We start from the raw sequence: 8,024 nt of genomic DNA, 5'->3' as shown, positions 1-8,024 counted from the left end.
CTTGCTCAATGTAGAATGGCAGGTTTCTAACACTGAATTTGGAAGCCACAAAAGGGAACTTATCCAACAACAAGGAAATAGAATAAGAGGAACACAGTAACAAAGAAAATACTTAATACACACACGAAAATAACAACTAATTAAGCCATAAAAGAGGCTAATCAACTGCATAAACTGAACAAGATAAAATGATGACCAGACAGCAACATAAAACTATAAACCAAACCAATATTTTAGGAAAACATCACCCAAACCAATGAACAAACTAAAAACCAGGAAGAGAAGCAGAACAATGAATAAATAATTAAAGCTATCAAAACATGTATCATGGACCAATTCAATGAAGTGAAGGAAAGGATTAAGCATATTAAGAAAACATTTGGAGAGCATACAGAAGAAATTGTAATCATGCACAAAAGATAATGGGTATGATGGGGATCAACAGCACAAACCAAGAAATAAAAAATACACTCTCAAATAACAGCAGATTTGAAGAGACAGAGGAAAGAGGTAGTGATGTGGAAGCCAGTACATCTGAAATCAAACAGATAGTAGAATTGATTGATAAAAAGATAGAAAAAATCCAGCAGAGACTTAGGGAACTGAAAGACAATGCAAAGCATGCAAATATATGCACCATAGGCATCCCGGAAGAAGAGAAGGGAAAGGGGACAGAAGGGGTGTTGGAGAAAATGATGGCTGAAAACTTCCCAAAACTATTGAGGAATGTGCATTTACGTGTCTAAGAAGCAAAATGCGACCCAAACAACATAAATCCCAACAGGCCTACTGCAAGAAACATACTTGTCAAATTCTCCAATGCACAAGACAAAGGGAAAATTCTAAAAGCAGCAAGAGAAAAGAGAACCACCAACCACAAGGGAGGCTCCATGAGATTAAGTGCTGATTTCTATTATGAAGCCATGGAGGCATGAGGGCTGTGGTATGACATAGTCAAGGTGCTAAAAGAAAAGAATTTCAAATCAGGAATATTCTATCCAGCAAAGCTAGCCTTCAAAAATGATGGCGAGCTCAAAATGTATTAACAGATAAATAAACAGAAACTAAGAGAGTATGCCAACAAGAAACCTGCCCTTCAGGTAATACTAAAGGGAGTTCTTCAGGATGAAAGAAAAAAACAGGAGAAACAGAGTTGAAGGAGAGTGTAAAATCAACTAAAATGACAAAAAGAGAAAAAAATCAAACAACCTATGCAAACACAAATCCAAAAAAAATATGGCTAATATAAGTAATACCTTGAGAGTAATAACACTGAATGTCAATGGATTAAACTCACCCATTAAGAGACTCAGATTGGAAGACTGGGTAAGGAAATATGACCCATCTATATGCTGTTTACAAGAAACACATCTTAGACCCTTGGATTCAAGCAATTGAAAGTGAATGGTCCTTTCGGTGCTGCTGAGGCAGCCATGAGTATGCTCAGGCTTCATAAAAGGCTTGCCTCCAGTGTCCTCCGCTGTGGAAAAAAAGAAGGTTTGGTTGGACCCCAATGAGACCAATGAAATCGCCAGTGCCAACTCCCCTTAGCAGATATGGAAGCTGATCAAAGATGGGCTGGTCATCCGCAAGCCTATGACTGTTGATTCCTGGACTCGATGGCGAAAAACACCTTGGCCCACTGGAAGGGTAGGCATATGGGCATAGGTAAGCAAAAGGGTACTGCTAATGCTCACATGCCTAAGAAGGTAACCTGGATGAGGAGGATGAGAATGCTGCACCGGCTGCTCAGAAGATACCGTGAGTCTAAGATTGATTGCCACATGTACCACAGCCTGTACCTGAAGGTGAAAGGGAATGTATTCAAGAACAAGCAGATTCTCATGGAAGATATTCACAAGCTGAAGGCAGACAAGACCCACAAGAAGCTCCTGGCTGACCAGGCTGAAGCCTGCAGGTCCAAAACCAAGGAGGCATGCAAGTGCCATGAGGAGCGACTACAGGCCAAGAAGGAGGAGATTATCAAGACTCTATCAAAGGAGGAAGACACCAAGAAATAAAGCTCCCCTTCTCTTGTCTGTACATAGTTGCCTCAGCAGTTATGTTGATCACTCATGCAATAATAACTCAAACCCTTAACTGCTTAAAAAAAAAAAAGAAATTGAATAGCTTGAAAACAATCTTAGGGGCAAACAATAACCAAAAGAGGGCAGGTGTAGCTGTATTAATATCAGAAAAGTAGACTTTAAATGCAAAATAATTGTGAGAGACAAGGATGGACACTACATATTAGTGAAAGGGATATTCTTTCAAGAAGAAAGAACAATCATAAACAATTGTGCCCATAGCAAGGGCGCCTCCAAATATGTGAGGCAAACACTGAGGAAACTAAGTGAGGAATAGATGCCTCTACAATTAGAATGGGGGATTTTAACACAACACTATCACCATTGGACAGAATAATTCAAAGGAGACTCAATAAAGAAACAAAGACTGAACAATATATTAGAGGAGTTGGACCTAATAGACATCTACAGAACATTACACCCAAATGAAGTAGGATATACATTCTTCTCAAGTGCACATGGATCATACTCCAAGATGGACCACATGCTAGGCCACAAAGACAGTCTCAATGAATTCAGAAAGACTGAAATCATACAAAATAATTTCTGACCACAGTGAAATGAAGATGGAAACCTGCAAGGGCCAAAGACCCAGATTTGGCACCAAGATATGGAAGCTAAACAACACGTTCTTAGAAAAACAATGGGTCAAGGAGGAAATCTCAACAGAAATCATTAACTACATTGAAACTAAAGAAAATTATAACACAACATATCCAAACTTATGGGATGCAGGAAAAGCTTCTTTGAGAGGAAATTTATACCCATAAATTCATACATCAAAAAAGAAGGAGCTAAAATGGAAGACCTAAATGCACAATTGGAGCAATTAAAAAACAACAAACTAAATCCAAAGAAAGAAGAAAGAAATAACAAAGAACAGAGCAGAGCTAAATTAAATAGAAAATAAGAAAGCACACACACACAAAAATTTAAAAACAACTGTTTTTTGAGAAGATCGATAAAATAGACAAACCATTAACTAGAATAACATAGAAAAAAGAGGAAATATGCGAATACACAAAATAAGAAATGAGAAAGGGGATATCACCACTGACCCCACAGAAATAAAGACTGTCATAAGAGGATACTTTAAAAAACTATATTCCAACAAGACTGAAAATTTAGAGGAAATGTACAAATTCCTAGAAACAAATAAGCAGCCTACATTGATGAAAGAAGAAATCGATGTCCTCAACAAACCAATCACAAGTAAAGAGATAGAATCAGTCATTAAAAACCTCCCACCTGAGAAGAGCCCTTGGCCAGATGGCTCCACAGATATCTACCAAATATTCTGAAAAGAACTAACACCCATCTTGCTTAAACTCTTCTAAAAAACTGAAATAGAAGGAACATTGCCTAACTCATTTTATGATGCCATCATTTCCCTAATACCAAAGCCAACCAAGACACCACAAGAAAGGAAAATTAAAGACCAATCTCTCTAATGACTCTAGATGTGAAAATCCTCAACACAATACTTGTTAATCATATTCAACAATACATTAAATGAATTATACACCATGACCAAGTGGGTTTCATTCCTGGTATGCAAGGATGTTTCAACATAAGAAAATCAATTAATGTAATACACCACATAAAGAGATCAAAGGAAAAAAAATCCCATGATCATATCTATAGATGCAGAAAAAGCAATGACAACATACAGCATCCTTTCTTAATAGAAACTCTGCACAATATAGGAATAGAAGGAAAGTTTCTGAACAAGATAAAGAGTATATATGAAAAACCCACAGCTAACATCATTTACAATGGTGAAATCTTTCCCTATAAGATCAGGGACAAGACAAGGATGCCTGCTATCACCCTTTCTATTTAACATTGTGTTAGAAGTACTTGATCGAGCACTGAGGCAAGACCCAGATATAAAAGGGATCCAAATAGGAAAGTAGGAAGTCAGAATTTCACTATTTGCAGATGACGTGATCCTATACATAGAAAGCCCTGAGAAGTCTACAAAAAAGTTTCTAGAACTTATAAATGCATTCAGTAAGGCCGCAGGGTGTAAGATCAATCCATAAAAATCAGTAGAATTTCTGTACACCAATGATGAGCAATCTGAGGAGGAAATCAAGAAACAAATGCCATTAACAATATTAAATTTAAAACTCAAATACCTAGCAATAAATTTAACTAAAGACCTAAAAGACTTATACACAGAAAACTACACAACACTGTTCAAAGAAATCAAAGAAGACCTAAAATAATGGAAGAAATTCCCTGTTCATGGATAGGAAGTCTAAATATTATTAAGATGTCTATCATACCAAAACTGATCTACAGATTCAATGCAATCCCAATAAAAATGAATGCAGTATTATTCAATAAACTAGAAAAACTAACTCTGAAATTTATTTGGAAAGGAAAGAGACCCCAAATAGCCAAAGACATATTGAAAAAGAAAAATGAAATTGGAGGAGTCACACTACCTGACTTCAAAACATACTACAGGGAAACGGACTTTGGCCCAGTGGTTAGGGCATCCGTCTACCATATGGGAGGTCCGCGGTTCAAACCTCGGGCCTCCTTGACCCGTGTGGAGCTGGCCATGCACAGTGCTGATGCGCGCAAGGAGTGCCGTGCCACACAGGGGTGTCCCCCGTGTGGGGGAGCCCCCACGCGCAAGGAGTGCGCCCGTGAGGAAAGCCACCCAGCGTGAAAAGAAAGTGCAGCCTGCCCAGGAATGGTGCCGCCCACACTTCCCGTGCCGCTGACGACAACAGAAGCGGACAAAGAAACAAGACGCAGCAAATAGACACCAAGAACAGACAACCAGGGGAGGGGGGGGGGATTAAATAAATAAATAAATCTTTAAAAAAAAAACATACTACAAAGCTACAGTAGTGAAAACAGCATGGTATTGGCACAAGGATACATACACTGACCAATGGAAATGAATTCAGAGTTGTGATATAGATCCTCATATATACAGTCATTTGATATTCAACAAGGCCACCAAGCCCACTCAACTGGGAGAGAATGTCCTCTTCAACAAATCGCACCTAGAGAATTGGATATCCATATGCAAAAGAAGGAAAGAGGATTACCAACTCACACCTTATATAAAAATCAACTCAAGATGCATAAAACGCTGAAATATAAGAGCCAACACCATAAAGACCTTGGAAAATAATGTAGGGAAGCATCTACAGGAGCTTGTAATGGGAAATAGCTTCATGAACTTCACAGCCAAAACACGAGCAGCAAAAGAATAGATAAATGGGACTTCCTCAAAATTAAAATCTTTTGCACCTCAAATGAGTCTGTGAAAAAAATGTAAAGAGAGCCTACTCAATGGGAGAAAATATTTGGTAACCATATATCTGATAGGAGACTTATTTTCTGCATATATAAAGAACTCCTATATCTCAAAAATAAAAAGACATACAAAAATTGATTTAAAACAGATGCTTCTCCAAAGAAGAAATACAAATGGCTAAAAAGCACATGAAAAATGCTCAAAATCACTAGTTACTAGGGAAATGCAAATCAAAACTATGAGATGCTATCTTACTCCCATAAAACTGGAAGATATGAAAAAAACAGAAGACTACAAGTGCTGGAGAGGATGTGGAGGAATGAGAAATCTCATCCACTGCTGGAGGGAATGAAGAAGGATCCAGGCATTCTGGAGGACAGTTCAGCTGTTTCTCAAAATGCTAGCTATAGATTTGCCATATGATCCAGCAATTACACAGCTGGGTATATACCCAGAAGAACTGAAAAGGAGGACATAAATGATATATGCACACCAAAGTTCATAGCAGCATTAGTCACGATTGCCAAAAGTTGGAATCAACTCTAATGCCCATCAACAGATGAGTGGATAAATAAAATATGGAGTATACATACAATGAAATGCTACTCCACTATAAGGGCGAATGCAGGACAAACACATGTGATAACATGGATGAATCTTGAGGACCTTATGTTGAGTGAAGCAAGCCAGACATTGAAGGACAAATACTACATGACCTCCCTGATATCAAAAAAAGCAGACCAAACTCTCTCAGATAGCTAGAGACTGGAAGATATGCTTGAAGTAATTTGGAGGGGGGAGGGGAGGAGAGGAAAGTTGTGAGCTGATGCCTATGTGGATAAAGTCTATGAGAAGCTGGAGGTAAGTATTTGTACAGGGAAGGGATAAAATGGTGGCATAGGGATACCTTTGGGTGGGGCTTTTTGGACTTGACAGGGCCTAGGATTGTGAGGATGGATCAGATGGCCCAAGGAATTGGTAGAGGGCTGGGGGGAGCAATTGAATATGGAAGTATGTCAGATATATGTTTGAAGCTATAATATTGAGAAAACTTTAGAAAATATAAGGAAAGATTATGTGTTTAAGATGCTTGGTGGGCATCTGGTACAAGGGCAAGCTTCTAAGGATTGTATGAGTGCTCATTTTGTCCTGATGTGTTATATCTTTGGGTGAAGACCCATCTAATGAGTGTAAAGGTGCACGCACATCCTGCAGAGACCTGATGTTCCCTAATAGATGGAATTGTGTCTCTAGAGAGAATCGGTGGATCCCAATTAGTTAGGGCAGTCTAATATGTCAAGGCCTCAGTGATGTTGCAATATCTATAAATCTGGTCCCTCAAGTAGTAAAGATTGATTGTCATGGTGTGTCCTGAGGGGAGAGTTAGAGAGGTATAGCATGGATGAAGGTAGGGCCACTGGGAGACAATGAAAGTGTTGCAGAAGATCATGCAGTGAAGGATATAGGACATATTAACTTACACCAAAAATATATAAAATCTATAAGCTAAAATGTAAACCATAATGTAAAACATAAGGAAGCTAAAAATATATAAATTTGTACAGTCTAAGATATAAACCATAATGTAAACCAAAATTGAACCATGTTTGATAGCTGTGTTTCAAAATCTGTACATCAGTTGCAGCAAATATAACATGATCATGTAAAAAGATCATTGCTGGGGAAAGGGGAAAAGGGTTTGGATATATGGAGTTCCCTATATTGTGTATGTGAATTACTGTGATCTAAAAGTTTTTTGAAGTCAAAATTAAAAATTAGAAGAAAAAAAGAAAGGATGTAGACACTAAGAAAGAAATTAAAGAAATTACCTTGCCACTGTACATATAGGGCAACACTTATTACAGTGATGAAAGGCAAAATATTTGAAACAAAGCTTTATAATATTTTCATTTTATTTATACACCAATTTATTTTTACTTTATTTTAGTATTTCTAAATTATGCATTCTATTTATAAATTTTAAGCCCATCACTATATTTCAATTTCCTGTTAATTGAATCTGGCAATATATCAGGCTTCATTGGTGAAGAAGTTTTGGACCACAGAGAGGTTCAACTGAGGTAGGGGAGGAACACTGGTTTGGGGCGTTATTGATGGGGGGCACATGAGTTGGGAGAGATTCTCCAGGGCATGTATATAGGGGACATAAAAATATTCTGATGTAAATTGAGTATTTTTATAGTAGTTTCAGGTGCAAATGTCAACTGAGGGAGTGCTGAGTTCCTACACAGGGGATGTTTGCAATGGCAAAGACCAACAAGGAAAGATGGTCCAATAATGAGCCCTTGATACAGATGACTATGATTATGAGTTTGTGTGCCTGAAATATGAACTAGGCCTAGAGCTACAGGGTGCCTAAGAGTTACCCCCTGAAAGCCTCCATGTTGCTCAAATGTGGCCCCTCTCTAAGTCAAACTCAGCATGTAAATGCATTACCTTCCCCCAGCACAGGACATGACTCCTGGGGATGAGCCTCCCTAGCGCTGAGGGATTACTACCAATCACTAACTGATGATGCAACTAGAAAGAGACCTTGAATAAAAGGGTCAACTCAGACCAGCAGAATATCTCAGCCTACAAATTGGATCAAGTACTAAAAACTGCTTTTTGCCATGAATGAAAGGAAGAAATGG

At 38.2% G+C, this 8,024-nt stretch overlaps 1 pseudogene; it reads left to right on the top strand.

Annotated features, from left to right (window-relative positions):
* The first annotated feature begins 1,433 nt into the window (after positions 1-1,433).
* On the top strand, positions 1,434-2,053 carry LOC101422192 (large ribosomal subunit protein eL19-like; annotated as a pseudogene).
* Positions 2,054-8,024: the final 5,971 nt, after the last annotated feature.

Source organism: Dasypus novemcinctus, chromosome 16 (genome assembly GCF_030445035.2).
Source record: "Dasypus novemcinctus isolate mDasNov1 chromosome 16, mDasNov1.1.hap2, whole genome shotgun sequence".
Lineage (NCBI taxonomy): Eukaryota > Metazoa > Chordata > Mammalia > Cingulata > Dasypodidae > Dasypus > Dasypus novemcinctus.
The sequence above is the reverse complement of the archived record's forward strand: the minus strand, read 5'-3'. Positions and strand labels throughout refer to the sequence as shown.